The following is a 14,137-nucleotide window of genomic DNA, read 5'->3' as shown; positions in this document are numbered from 1 at the left end:
TCGCTCACTACACCGATAACGACGCCAGATTTTCTGCAGAAAAGGAGCGCCAACGCTACCGCGTTAGTATGCTACGCTTTAAGAATGAGCCATAAAGGGAAACAGGAAACTATATTTTGCTAATTAAAAGAGAGGGCATGTTTCGGCTTTGTCACTTCAGCGCCATTACCGGGAAAAGTTTTCGTGGAGTAGAGTCGCTGTGGCTTCTTCAGCAAGGCACAGTAAACCAGGGCAATGCCGACGGTCCTCAAAGCAGAAACCCTAGCAAAGAAAGAGCGGTGGCGAGATGTGAGGCTTCAGTCCGTTGACCAAAGCTTCGACAATGGTGCTTGTCTAGGTGTTGGCAGTTGCGGTCATTATTGCTGAGAATACAGGCCCCTCCACGCGTGGAGGACTGGTATAAGGTAAATTGGAGCGTGGTACGGACAGAGGGTGGGAAACGTAGCGCAACTTGTCATAAAAGCATCCACTAGTTAAGAGGGGTACTTTGCTCGCCACACTGGGGCTTTGCGCTCCTTCCCTTTGTTCAAATTTAGGCTCGGGAATAACGGATGTCAGCGTAGTTTGTGAAACACGAGTGCTTCAGTCGAATGGACCAGTAAAAGCTGGAGTTGCCCATTATCCTCAGCGGCACGTATTTCTCCCGGGGGAATGAATTTCGATGTGCTGTCGCGAAAATATAGTTATTTCCATATACTGCAGCCCCGACGCAGTCGTTGCGGATTGCCTTACTGGTTGAACGAATGATTTCCTAGTGGATAGAGCAAAATTTTGAATGAAATGCCGGTGATCGTTAATTCTTGACATACCACCAACAAGCATGTTATTCGCAAAAGAAAAAGCATTTGAAGTAGTTGCTATTAACACAAACAATAACCAAGGTTCCGTGGAATGAAAAACAAATTTTCTGGACCAAATTTCTTCCCACTCTGCGAAACAGTTTTCACAAAATGAGAAAAGGAGGAGTCGTTGCACGTTGGCTTGGATTCATGCGTTTTAGCGCCGTTTTCTTGACACAACTGCCTCGCACTGGCGAATGGCGAATAAGAGCATGTGGGGTCAAAATTTATATCCAAGCTCTATGTCGAACTAAGCATGCGGCGTACATTCGGAATGTCCCGAATTCACGACACTCTCCATTAATGGGCTGGTGGTGGTGGTGGTGGTGAAAATATTTATTACGAATGAACAGGAGGTATGTTTGGATCAGCCCGTAAGGGACCGATCCTTACAAACACTAGGTGGAGGTCCCTAGTATGGGACCCCAGTGGCGGTTGCCGCCGCCCGGGCGCGCCCGACTAAGGCTTGTTGGGCCTGTAAGTCGTGGCAGCCGAGCAGGGTCGCCTCCCAGTCCTCCCGGGTTGGGTTGGGGATGGGGGGAATAGCGGGGTTGGAAGGGCAGGCCCACACCATGTGATAGGTGTCAGATGACACCGCACTACAGTGTGGGCAGCTGCCGCTAAAGGAGGGGTCAAAATGTTTTAGCGCTGCCGGGCACAGCAATGTATTGGTGAGAAGGCGGAGAAGGAGCCGCTCATCCGCCTTCTTCAGGCCTTTACATGGGCTAGGGTAAAGGCGATGACAATTTTGATAATATGTTGTAATATCTTTGAATGTATTAAATTGCTTTTAAATAGAATACACAGAAAGTGGAAAGAATTTTCATGTGATGGCTGTCCTCAAAACTTTTAAATGTCGCTCCGTTTTTCTTGCTTTTTCCTTCTGTGATTGGCCCACTGTCTCAACGGGATGGGTCACATGTTAACAACTTATATTTATATTACCTGGGAAAATGGTAAAGATATCAGCGCCTGCGCAACAAATTACCACGTCGTTTCGAATTTCACGAGCGGTTGTACAAACAAAACTTTAAAAAAAGTATATAACAATAAATAGATGGAAAATTTAAGCCATGTGGTTTTGTGCACGAATTACTCTGGAAGGCACAAAGCTCGTGGTAATTGACAGGTGACCGTTAACAAGCTATGCATTCTTGTGCATGACTTACTTCAGAATACACAAAGCCTGTGTTAATTGACAGGTAATGGTTAACTTCACAAGAACTGCACAGTAAAGACTGTGACACAACCTAGGAGGCACTACACAAGATGGACTACAAAAGGCCAGGCAGACAACACAAAACATGCCCAGAATACGACAAGACTACAGAGTACAAACATTTTCTGTCTTAGGATCCTGTAGCACACCTTAACCGGAAAGTGAACAGAACAAAATTATACATAAAAAACCAACTGTAATCACAGCACATGTAACGGCAGAAAACATGACCTGAAACATTTTGTCCCTTTTCGGGGCGTTCTCACGCAATGACAGAGAAGTCATTTCATTAGCGAGGAGATTTAAGCAGAAAACGTCTGCAGAGAGATACGGCTATCCTCTATCATAGACCTTAATCTGTGCCGACATGAAACTCCTTCGTCGCGAAACCTCGGCGCTTGCAAGTAGCTGCTGGGACAGAAAGTCCCGAAGCAGACGCTTGTTCAACACACTCGGACACCGACACATACGCAGGTAGAGAGAAAGAGAGGCGCATGTTTGTTTTTGAAGGCCGGCACTTGGCGTGACACCGAGTCGAGGGCCCCGCCACTGCACTGTCTGCGTCGAATGCCGTCGGGCTCTGACGACGCGTGTCGCCGACGTGCGCCGTCAGCGCGTTCCTGGGTAGCGTCCTTTCCGCGTGCCTGCCTGGCCACATTTTAACGCGGCATAGAACTCGCGCTGCTGGCGTCATTGTTTTTGTGTGCTCTCTGCGTGCAAGCTCACAAGGTTTTCGAACGCCGGGTGTCGAATAAAAACAGTTTCATTACAAAAATCCCTCCAATATGACTAACTGCCAATCCTGTATCTCACAAATCAATTAACTCATTTGCTAATCTGAATAGCTGTTGTTTCGTGTTGGTTGTCTTGACTCGCTCTAACTAAGAACAGTATATAAAGCTTTTTATTTAGGCTACCGCGTTGGCTCTCTGGTTATGGCGCTCGGCTGTTGAACCGAAAGACGCGGGTTCGATCCCGGCCGTGGCGGTCAAATTTCGAAGGAGACGAAATTGTAGAGTCGCTTGTACCGTGCGATGTGAGTGCACGTTAAAGAACTCCAAAGAGCCCTTCACTACGGCGTCCACCATAGCATGAGTCGCTTTGGGACGTTAAACCCCACAAACCATAGACCAACGTTATTTATTTACTATATACATATTGCGAACCCTCATTTTAGGGCCATGACTGAAAAGGAATGATTTGAAGAAAAAACAACCACAGGTTAACGATTTCAAAAATTTTTATTTTTAAGACAAATGATCGAATCTATAACAAACATATATAGGTTTAAAATATCACCATGCTGAAGCTTACGGCACGGAAAACAAGAATACGTGCAGAATATATTATAATGTGCCACACAAGCTAGCCCATGTTGAAATTTTATTTAACGACATTTTGGTAATGCTGTAATACCGAAACGCCTCTACGACATATCTATAGGCCGTTCATTCCATAGCTGCATACATCAGGAAGGAAATCTCAACGAAAGACGTCCGTGCGCGTAAAGTATTGTTCGACCGTTGTTTAATCGGATAAGAAGTGTGGCTGAAGGATGTAAGTACGCCTTGTTATAAGTTTTATTTCTTCTTGAATATTCTCGCATAATACTTTCAATCTCTATTTCCTCCTGCCAGATGCCAGCTGGTCCAGTACACGACAGCAGCACTTCAGTGACCGAGTCAGTCGTCCTGCATTTGTCACAGATAAACCGCGCCGGAAGTCTTTGGATCCTCTACTGATCACCTTGCAACACCATCCACTGCTAATTTCGGCAGCTTAGGCATATTCCACAGCTGATCGTATGAATACTTTGTAGGCCATTAACAGCACAACCTTTTTTACTTTTTCCTGCTTTACTTGATTTTTCTTCAATTGCCGATGATACCATTTCCACATACATATTCGTCAACTGAAGCCGCGTGCAGTTGTCACCCTTACATATTTAAACTTGCATATATTTCTCAATAAGTCGTTGTTAATGGAGTATTGGGCCAAAAAGTCCTCTTTTGTTCAGGTAATATGTGCAAAAACTGTTCAGCATAGTTAATTTTCATTTCCTATTTCTGATAACAGCTAACAACAGCGTTAAGGCAGTGGTCAGTTCCAATATGGTCACCAATAGAAGCGGTAGAGACGCATTGTGGAAGCCCTGTTTCTCCCGCGATTCTATCGGGCGATGGCGCCCTGTTGGGCGAGTGTTCATTAGCTCCCTCATGGGGGAAGCGAAAGCAGCGATGATAATGCCACATGGACGATTACGTGTATTTATGCGTGGCAGGTGAGATAATCTTCTAATTCCGAGCAGTGAAGCGAGCTTACGCACATGCCGCCTTCCCGCGGTAGATGCCCGGGTATGGCTTCGCCCGAAGAATGCCCCGTTCTGCAAGTCATTTTGTAAGGCGCCATTAACGGCGATGTCAGTCGCTCGCTGCCTAATTCATACCCCTGTCCAAGCCGGTAAGTCGCAAGCACTTTGTACGTAGCTGCCTTCTTCCGAGGATCACCTTGTTAGTGTTTTATAGCTAGCTGGCTCCCTCTGTTTATCATTAGCATGAGCAATAAATAGCATATGAGTGTACACGTGTTGTGATTCTCCCTTTGTTCCCTCGAGCACAGACTCGCCCGCGTTTAGCGAGCGATAATGCTACCTCCACCTTAGCCGGGTGGAAGACCACCCCATATCGCCACAATGACAACCCAACGTGTGGCAAGCTCTAGGGATGAGAGGCGCCAGCGTGTGGACTCCAGGTAAAAGCCTCTGCCTCCCTCCTTTGTTGCCGGCATCTTGCTCCGTCAGCCGTCAGAACTATCCAAACGGAAGGAAATGTATGCGGAAGCCGGAAGGGTGGCCCGATTTTGCTTGAGCGTACTGGCAAATATTCTCTGTCCTCTCTCTCTTTGACTCTGGGAGCCGTCTGCCGTTATCTGCTGACTTGTATTGGAGCCATGATAGCGCGAACAGCACCGCGGGGCGCTTGTTCTAGCTATTGCCTTTGGCGCTTTGCTGGCACCGGCAAATAACTGAGCAAGTAGGCCTAAGGCTCTTTCGAGGTCCCTGTCGCACTGGGCGGATGCAGTTGTACCGTAGCACGCAGCATGCGTGAGCCTGTTTGCTAACTTTATTAACCTCACTAGAGCCGAGAAGCCTCGTTCGACTACAGAAAGCTGACTCTGTCCAAACGAACTTGGTAATATTGGACTTAGAAGCGAATTAAAAATTTCGCGGAACCAAAGGCGCTGTATAGTTCAAGTGGGCTTTCCATTACTCTGCTGAAAAGCGACATAGAATGCTCGTTCCACCTGTTATTAAAAGTGTGTTTATAACGAGTCAAACGACCAATTACAGAACGCGTGGCCGGAAAACTAAGGGACCAACATTAACAAATGCTCCGCGGTCGTCTTTTAGAATTCAAAGACTGCGCAATACTTGAATGTAAAGCTTTGCAATTCTTTAAAATGCACGCGCGAGCATCGACCGTCGAGTCAATAAGAGCCGCATCGCGGAGCACAGCGGCAAAATGTGCGAGAATACTCGCGTGTGCGCAATGAACAGTCTGCTGCAGGTGCCCTCTGCTAAGCTTTCACGAATAACCGACCGAACACCAATTGATTTTAAATCCGTTATCGCCTGCTCTTATATTTTCTGCTCTCCGAAAAGGCAGGACCTCGTTCCCTTCTGTAGCAAAAAAAAAAAAAAAGTGTTAAGTGATAACCCAAATGATCCATTGGATGCTACAATGGCACCACTTGGCCTTTTAATTATGACTTGATGGCAGCATTCACAACAACAACAAAAAAAAAAGAAAGCGATAACGTCTTCAAAAAAAAAAAAAAACGGGGGTTGGGTTCATTTCCCAGAACAGCAAAGCAGAAGAGGCTTGCACCGGGCTGTTCTTTGCTTGCAGGCGCGTGGTGTCTCAGTGATTAAGGCACTCGGCTATTGAGCCGGAGTTCCAGGGTTCGGACCCGGCCACGGTGGTGGTGAAAAGGATTTATTTTATGTATATACAAAGGAGGGCTTCCCCCGGAGGCAAGCCTCCTTACATACTAGGTCGGCCGCGTTTCGATGATTTCAATGCACGTGAATGATCCACAGGTTGTAAATTATTCCGCAGACCTCAACTACGGCACCTCTTTCTTTCTTTCTTTCTTTCTTTCTTTCTTTCTTTCTTTCTTTCTTTCTTTCTTTCTTTCTTTCTTTCTTTCTTTCTTTCTTTCTTTCTTTCTTTCTTTCTTTCTTTCTTTCTTTCTTTCTTCCTTTCTTTCTTTCTTTCTTTCTTTCTTTCTTCCTTTCTTGCTTTCTTTCTTTCTTTCTTTCTTTTTTCCTTTCTTTCTTTCTTTCTTTCTTTCTTTCCTTCTTTCTTTCTTTCTTTCTTTCTTTCTTCCTTCCTTTCTTTCTTTCTTTCTTTCTTTCTACCTTCCTTCCTTCCTTTCTCTCTTTCTTTCTTTCTTACTTTCTTCCTTTCTTTCTTTCTTTCTTTCTTTCTTTCATTCTTTCTTTCTTTCTTCCTTTCTCTCTTTCTCTCTTTCTCTCTTTTTTTCTTTCTTTCTTTCTTTCACTCCCACTTTCCCGTTTTCCTTACGGCGCGGTTCTGGTGTCCACCGAAATATGAGACAATTACTGCACCATTTCAAAAACCAACTTTCATTTTTTTATTCTTGGCCATTTTGCCGCTGTGCTAAGTCATACGGCACCTGTCGACTCAACGGCCGACTCGCGCGCATTCATGTAAAAAAACGTGGAACTTTGTACTAACAACCACCAATGAAAGGCGAAAAATAAAACTGAGATGCGAACACGAAAAAGCATCACATTAAACGCTGGAGAGGAAACAAAAGCGACATTGATCGGCGCTTCTAAAGGTCAGTCTGTGCCTTCGAAGTTAAATAACCCGTCCTTGTACAGAGCTTCACCCGGCTAGGATCTTCTGATTTTGCTCTTCGCGTTTTATTCGTTCTTGATCGTACATTTTCATGCACGATGTTATCGGAGAAGACAGCTATAAATGGGGTCTGCACGAGCCGAAGCAAAATATTGATATGAATGACGACGATGACCATTACAAGGATTCTGCCGTAATGGTTCGCGACTCATTCCCGCGCTGACTTTCCTTTCGTCTGCTTCGTCGTAGCTCGTGAATACGGTACTAGTATTTTTATTTTAGTTCCAGAGCGTGTAACGTTTTCTGTAATCGAAATCGCTGCCAGTGTTTTTGATGAAACTTTTACTTGCCGCTCTTGTGAAAACTCTCCTATAATAATGGCGCTGCTGATATTGGCGTCAGCGTAATTTCTAAGTCGTGTGCAATGGTAAGCTAAATATCCGTGCTGACGAGTGCGATATTTTCATCGCGTGCCCGTACCCTCAGCGAAATTGAACGCAGGAACTTCGCGCTGAGAACGCGGACAACTGTTGCTGCGGCAACACTTGTCGTCTTCGTTTCTTTAAAAAAATTTTTTGTAAAAACAAATGATGACACCTCTTTTGTGCTGACTTGGCACTTCGTACATTTCTGATGCCGTCTTCGTTTGAGAAAACCGCTGCACCCACGCTCCATCCGCTTGAAAGCTGCGAATTCATTACCCGGATGCAAAGCTGAAGTCAGGCAGGTGATTTGGCGCATTCAATCTTTCTCTCGTTGCAATGGACAGCTCCACAGAACACGTACGAGGAAGAGACACGCATACGCGGATGCCAAAATGACAACTACGCATGACGCTCGTTTCTTGCTTTTCCGGGTTCTCTTTCAGTGCTTGATGAAATACAAGACCTGTCTCCCGACCAACACTACCCTGGATTGCCTTCTGATGGTTTGCTTTGCTTTATTCTTACCAGAGCCTACAGCATGACTTTCTGAGGACTTGGGTATTCCGAGAGCACCCAGTTGAGTCGATTCTGTTTCAAGTTGAACGAAATGGTATTCGCACCAATAGCGTTATATCCTTGGTAAGTGGGAAATTAGTATTATGATGAAATGACTGGTATTACTATCACGCATACATTAGGAGGTGGATGAAACTGACGATAACTCCAGGCATCCTGCCAACATTGATGGTGGAAGCTTAATGAAGATTAATATCGCTTACGCTAACTGGAAATGCACACAGTCACGTTCACGTACCGCTAAGAGTTTCACGTATTGCGTCCGATTACCCCTGAAAACGAGCCTGGCCTTTACGTGTGCCTCATGGGAATGGCAGACAGCGCTCTCTCGCCTTACCTCAAGGAGAATATTTTGGGGTCGCTCGTTTGTCATTGTCACTTCTCCAGAACGCGGCTTCGCCTGCCGATAACCGCAGTAAGAATTGGGGAACCCCTTAATCTTTTACAGAAACACACACACGCAAAAAAAGGAGACAGAAGGGGAGGAGGATTCCGGCCTTTCCCATCGTCGGGAACGCACGAAGCGGTGCGCTGTTCCAATCACCCGGATAAACGCTGGTGGGAGTGGCTTACTTGTGACGGTGTAGGCGGCACTATTTTTCCGTTGTTTTGGGGGGGGGGGGGGGGGGGGGGGCTCAGCGAATTTTGTTTTCATATTCAACATCGTATTTTCAATTTACACGTCACATGTCATGTTTGGTCTCGGACCGGTTTAACGTCCCAAAGCCACTCAGGCTATGAGGGACGCCGTAGGGAAGGGCTCCAGAAATTCCGATCGCCTGGGATTCTTTAGCGAGCACTGACGTCGCACAGTACACGGTCCTCTAGAATTCCACCTCCATCGAAATTGGACCACCGTCGCCGGGATCGAACTCGCGTCTTTCGGGTCAGCAGCCGAGTGCCATAACCACTGCGCCACTGCGGCGGCCACAGTTCCCATGTAGATCATTGTTAACCGCATCAGTAAATTAAATATGAGACAAAATGGAGCAGCCACACATCATGTAATAATTGACAAGATAAGATAGTTTTTGATTTTAAAAAAAATTGAATAAAATTATCTGGTTGGTTTGTGGGGTTTAACGTCCCAAAGCGACTGAGGCTATGAGAGACGCCGTAGTGGAGGGCTCCGGAAATTTCGACCACCTGGGGTTCTTTAACGCGCACTGACATCGCAATGTACACGGGCCTCGAATTTCTCCTCCAAAGAAATTCAACCGCCGCGGCCGGGATCGAACCCGCGTCTTTCGGACCAGCAGCCGAGCACCATAGCCACTGAGCCACCGCGGCGGCTAATAAAATTATCTCTTGGAACAAAACTTTTACTGCTGCTTAGCAAAAGCGGTACGCAAATGTCAGCCTTGCTGGTGCGGCACTGGTGGTGCTTTCTAGTGCACTGCCTCCTACTGGCGACTCTGGAAATGACGCACGTCTTAATAGCGCGCCGGCGCTTTTTCGCACAAATCGGTACACTGTGAGAAGGCTCATTAACATCACCTTTTATTTGCTTGCATTGAACACAATAACGGGCGCTTCTACACGCACTTCAATGTTTAGTAAACATGAGGAGAATAGGCCCACCGAGAGAGACGTTCATATTTATGGACCTGTTCGGCGTTTTTGCAATTTATTCCTTGACGTGAGCTCAGACGTGCGCTGCCTGTGAACTCATACTGCATTTTTCTGCTCCTGCAGTAAATATTAGAACAGTGTATTGCCTAATTTTATGCTTTTCACCGTATCCGTCTTATTGCTTTATTTTACAGTTTCATTATTTTTTTTTTAATGTAGCTGTCTTGCAGGCTCCTAGATGAAAGCTCAGTTCTGAGAGCCAGCCGGGCATCTGTTTGGTGATCTCTCACTCCCCAAATTCTGGTTCTGCAAGACAGCGGCTCACATTACCCAGTCGTATCCAACCCTGAATTCCTAACAAGGTAACAGCGTCCAATACCTTTAAGTGACTTTTTCATTGTTCAGATTCCGTCACATATCTTGGTGCCCCTAAGACATTCATCTGAAATGTTTGAAAGTGCTTTTAGAGTTGTCATCCATACCCGTTCATGGTAAGGCAAGGCTTGTTTTTTTTACGCGGTCGGCATTCCCGTACTTCAGTGATGGTCAGAAAATTGTAAGCGGGCATGTTCAGCGTATAGAGCGGCATAACACTTACAAAATATATTAATACCGCCTATAGACAGTCTGCACACTTTCCATAGACTTTTGAAAAAAAAAAGTTTTTAGACCTTTTATAGACAATACAAATCCTCTCAGCAGCCTATAGACAATCCGTAGATATGGCATACACTTTTAGTACACTCTTTCTATAGATAGTCTATAGAATATGAAAAAAAAGAAGGAAATATCTGGTTTATGGTTTATCTCCAGAATTTCGGGCCTCTAGAACTTCTCCTCCATTGAAATTTAACTGCCGTGGCCGTAGGGAAATCTCGATAGGAAGGCAATGGAGTCTATAAGAAGTCTATGGAAGTTTTTTTTAACTATTTTTATAGAAGAAGACACTCAAAGTTCTTTGTAAAAGCAGAGTCAAATGAGCAAAATGGTCTGTAGTATAAGTGGAAACACTTACCTGCAAGGTTACAAACTTGTTGCCCCGTCCACAATCGTCTCCACCGCCCACCACTACCAGTGCTAGAAAAATATGGCTGACTTTGATGCTTGCCAGATGTATCGCTGCACTCCGTTCGACGTCACCAGCGGTTCAAAAATCGTACGCACTATATACTTAGCCCGACGGGAGCCGCCTGTATTTTGTTTTCTTAAATAAGTAGAGTTTCACAAGAAATTACATATACGTCTTCTTAGGCACGTGTGACTCCTATCAGGTGGTCGTGCTCGCTTCCAGTTGCAGCAAAAACAATCTCAGCCCTAACTTTCTGTCTCGTTTCCGTGCAGTCATCTGTACCAGAGGCTCATGCGACACGTGCTCTCATTCCCTCGTATGCAACGACAGCCTCCGGCTGCGTTCATCTGTTCGCATCCATTTGGTCGCTGATGACCGCGAAGTTTTCCTGGAGAAACCTTGCTGCGACTACCGCGTCGACTCCTCGATCAAAGCTGAACGCCCTTTTCCGCATGATCTGAGGGAAGGGTGTTTCTAGTGACGACTGGAAAAAAATAGCAAGTGAATAAATCATCCTGCTAAAGAATGTAATCACGTGCTTCAGCTATACAGAGTGTTTCCACATCTGCATCCTATTCAATATGTTTGCAGAAGTAAAATTGAGTCATAGATGTTGAGACGAGGCTGGAAAGAATATTTATCGCCTTACACTCAGTGACTACTACACAGCATTGACATGACAAAAGCGACGTATTGCCGCAGTTTATTGTTGCTTACAACTCACCGTAAACTCTTCGAAGTGCGACATAATGACTGTAATAAAGTTCACAATCCTGCAGGTGCTGCAGTTATCATCTTGGAACATTTGGATATAAAGGAACCCTGAAATGATTCCGATGGGCATATTCAAGCGCAACAGATCTGTAGAGATAGTCTTTGTGGGTATTCGAGTCAAAATGGAAACCTCTGCGTGGGACCTATAATTTATAAATAATTTTTACAAAATCCCTGCTCGCAGTAGAGCTCGCAACCGATTAGGGCGACACACCTCACCGCGCGTCCCCCGCCCCGATGACGTCAGAGGGCAGAAGAGCCAGCCTTCAAGCTCGCTTGTCTGAATTTCTAAATTACAGGGTCCACGCAGAGCTTTCCAATTTGACTCGAATACCCACAGAGACCACCTATACAGATCTGTTGCACTAGAATATGTCCATCGAAATCGTTTCATGGTCTCTTTAAGGTTCGGAAACTCGACATGCAAAAACTTGTGAGGACACTTAGGCTCCCCCTTTAAGGTATGACGCGATAACGTAATGAGTCCCTTCAGGGGCCTGGGGTCCTCTTTGCGTATCACTTCACAGACAAGGTCATTCTCTATACGTTATATTCATAGATCGCGGAGAGCCCTCATACATGTCTTCCCGCAGTGGTACAGCGCCACTGTACCTCTGCCCCGGGAGGTGGCTGTTTCAAACACAGCCACCGATGGGGTTGGTGAAACCCAGGTTGCTCTCCCAACGCAACCTCTCACGACCAATCACCAATCACCGAAAGACGTACGCTGCGTTGTGCCTCGGACCGCCTCGATCTTCGCCCTTTAGGAGATGATAACATCCTGGAGACGCGACCGCAGCAATCGACTGCCACCAGGGCCTACAAGGCTCTGTTCAGCTTCTTGAGATCGACTGGCTTGAGGGACCAGTTGTGATGTGCCCCTCGCACCTCTCTCCCTTTCCCCTTTTCAATTCCCTCACCTCTCTTCCCCAGTGCAGGGTAGCCAACCGGAATACTCTTCTGGTTAACATTCCTGCCTTCCCTTTTCCTCTTTATCTCTCTCTCTAACTGCCACTTGTCACGGTGAGCAGGTTATAGTGATGTCACAAGGTAACGTAAGGTAAGTGACAGGTGCCGCTTGCTTTTGCGCTCAGAACGCCGATGGGCAGGTTGCCATCTGCCATGGTGGGTAGGTTGCGGTGACGTCACATGGTCACGTGTGCTAGGTGGCAAATGGGCAACCTGCTTTCGCGCTCACAACGCCGACGCCAGATTTTCTGCACAAACGGAGCCTTAAAGTTAATCGCGTTGAACAGGCGCGTTTCATCTCAGCTTACAGATGTCATAAGTAGAATTAGTAACCTTATTGCAGTAGCAGTAGTTATTTATAACGAGGTAAGGTACGTAAGAATATAGTGTAACGGTGAGTATTTCTTAACTGACCTGATTGTTCAACTAAACGGTCGTTTAATAACGGCAGCGGCTACAGTTAAAATACTTGCAACTGAAGTGCATTCGGGACTGTGTGTGTGTGTGTGTGTGTGTGTGTGTGTGTGTGTGTGTGCGTGTGTGCGTGTGTGCGTGCGTGTGTGCGTGCGTGCGTGCGTGTGTGTGTGTGTGTGTGTGTGTGTGTGTGTGTGTGTGTGTGTGTGTGTGTGTGTGTGTGTGTGTGTGTGTGTGTGTGTGAGAGAGAGAGAGACTTTGTGGTCATTGTCGCAAGCGCAGAAACAAAAGCCCCCCCCCCCCCCCCATTCCTCCCGAACTAACCCCTTCATGTGCCATATGCGGCTACACTGTCCCCGCAGACTTCCTAATCTCATCTACCCATCTGCCTCTCTAACATCCTCTATGCTTTCCCTTTCTTGGTGTCCACACCCTTAGCTTGAGGGACTATATAGGTTATCATGCCTTCGCATTAGATGCCCTGCTTACGAACATATCTTCTTGATTTCGGCTAGGCCGCCATTAACTCACGTTTTTTTCCCTGGCCCTCTCTGCTCTCTTCCCGTCTCCCAACTCTCGCCAGTTTCCTTACCATAGCTCACCGCGCTGCCCACAACTTAATTTCCATACTTCACGATTGACTCCATGCTTCTCCTCATCTTCGAATATTCGCATTGCGAATATTCGCAAAGACACTCTTTCGCACTCTGTTTTAATAGACCGCTGAAACAATTGGCCCTGCATCAGAAACTCGGTAGCTAAGGCGCGCAACGAATTGGCAGCGGTTTCCGCATTCCTACCTTTTCACCGACTGTAGGGCCGCCGCAAAAGCTCGCCTCTATCGCCATGGGCTCTGCGCTCACAGCTGAGGTCACTTTTTTTTTTGTGCGCATGTTTCGCGTCGCGTTGACGTCGCCGCGCGCTCAGCAGTCGGCGGGCGCAGGCTAACGTTTGTCACGGCGCGTCACTCAGGATAACTGCACGTGGCGCGCGAGACGAACAGGATTTCCTCATCGCTGGCTTTGCTCGTTTGGAAAGCTCCCTGTGGCGGAGCAGAGAGCGCGAAGCTCGTCTCATGTATTTGTATGCAGTGCAAGCTCTCAGTTCAGGATCCGCTATTGCAACGCCTACACTTGTCTTTAATTGAAGACCATTTGCAGATTACCGTAGACTAAAATTCAACGTACGTGCACGCACATCATGTACCGGGTAGAGACACTATGTTCACTTTAGCGTAGAAAAAAAAACTTTGGCGGCGCTCAAGCTTGGCCTTCAAGAATAGAATGCGATAGCGTTATCGAGTCCCGTTCGTGTCGTCTGCTGAGTTACCTAATTACTAATCAGCATGCTGATAATTACTCACGTAGGCATCAGCACGTATCTCTAAGACACTT

General features: G+C 46.4%; 1 protein-coding gene across 3 annotated transcripts in view; it reads right to left on the bottom strand.

Annotated features, from left to right (window-relative positions):
• Positions 1-10,764, bottom strand: part of LOC149339059 (glycine receptor subunit alphaZ1-like) — a 176,152-nt gene extending 165,388 nt beyond the window's left edge. The window contains exon 1 of one of the 3 annotated variants that reach the window (XM_089547880.1): positions 10,533-10,764. The gene's annotated coding sequence lies outside the window, so the exon portion shown is untranslated. The remainder of the gene's footprint in view (positions 1-10,532) is intronic. The other 2 variants (XM_089547879.1, XM_089547881.1) reach the window with 2 other exon arrangements.
• Positions 10,765-14,137: the final 3,373 nt, after the last annotated feature.

The sequence above is a fragment of the Amblyomma mixtum genome, chromosome 6 (genome assembly GCF_055824585.1).
Source record: "Amblyomma mixtum isolate Tamu chromosome 6, ASM5582458v1, whole genome shotgun sequence".
NCBI classification, from domain to species: Eukaryota; Metazoa; Arthropoda; class Arachnida; order Ixodida; family Ixodidae; genus Amblyomma; species Amblyomma mixtum.
Note: the sequence above shows the minus strand (reverse complement) of the source record. Positions and strands in the feature narration are given on the sequence as shown.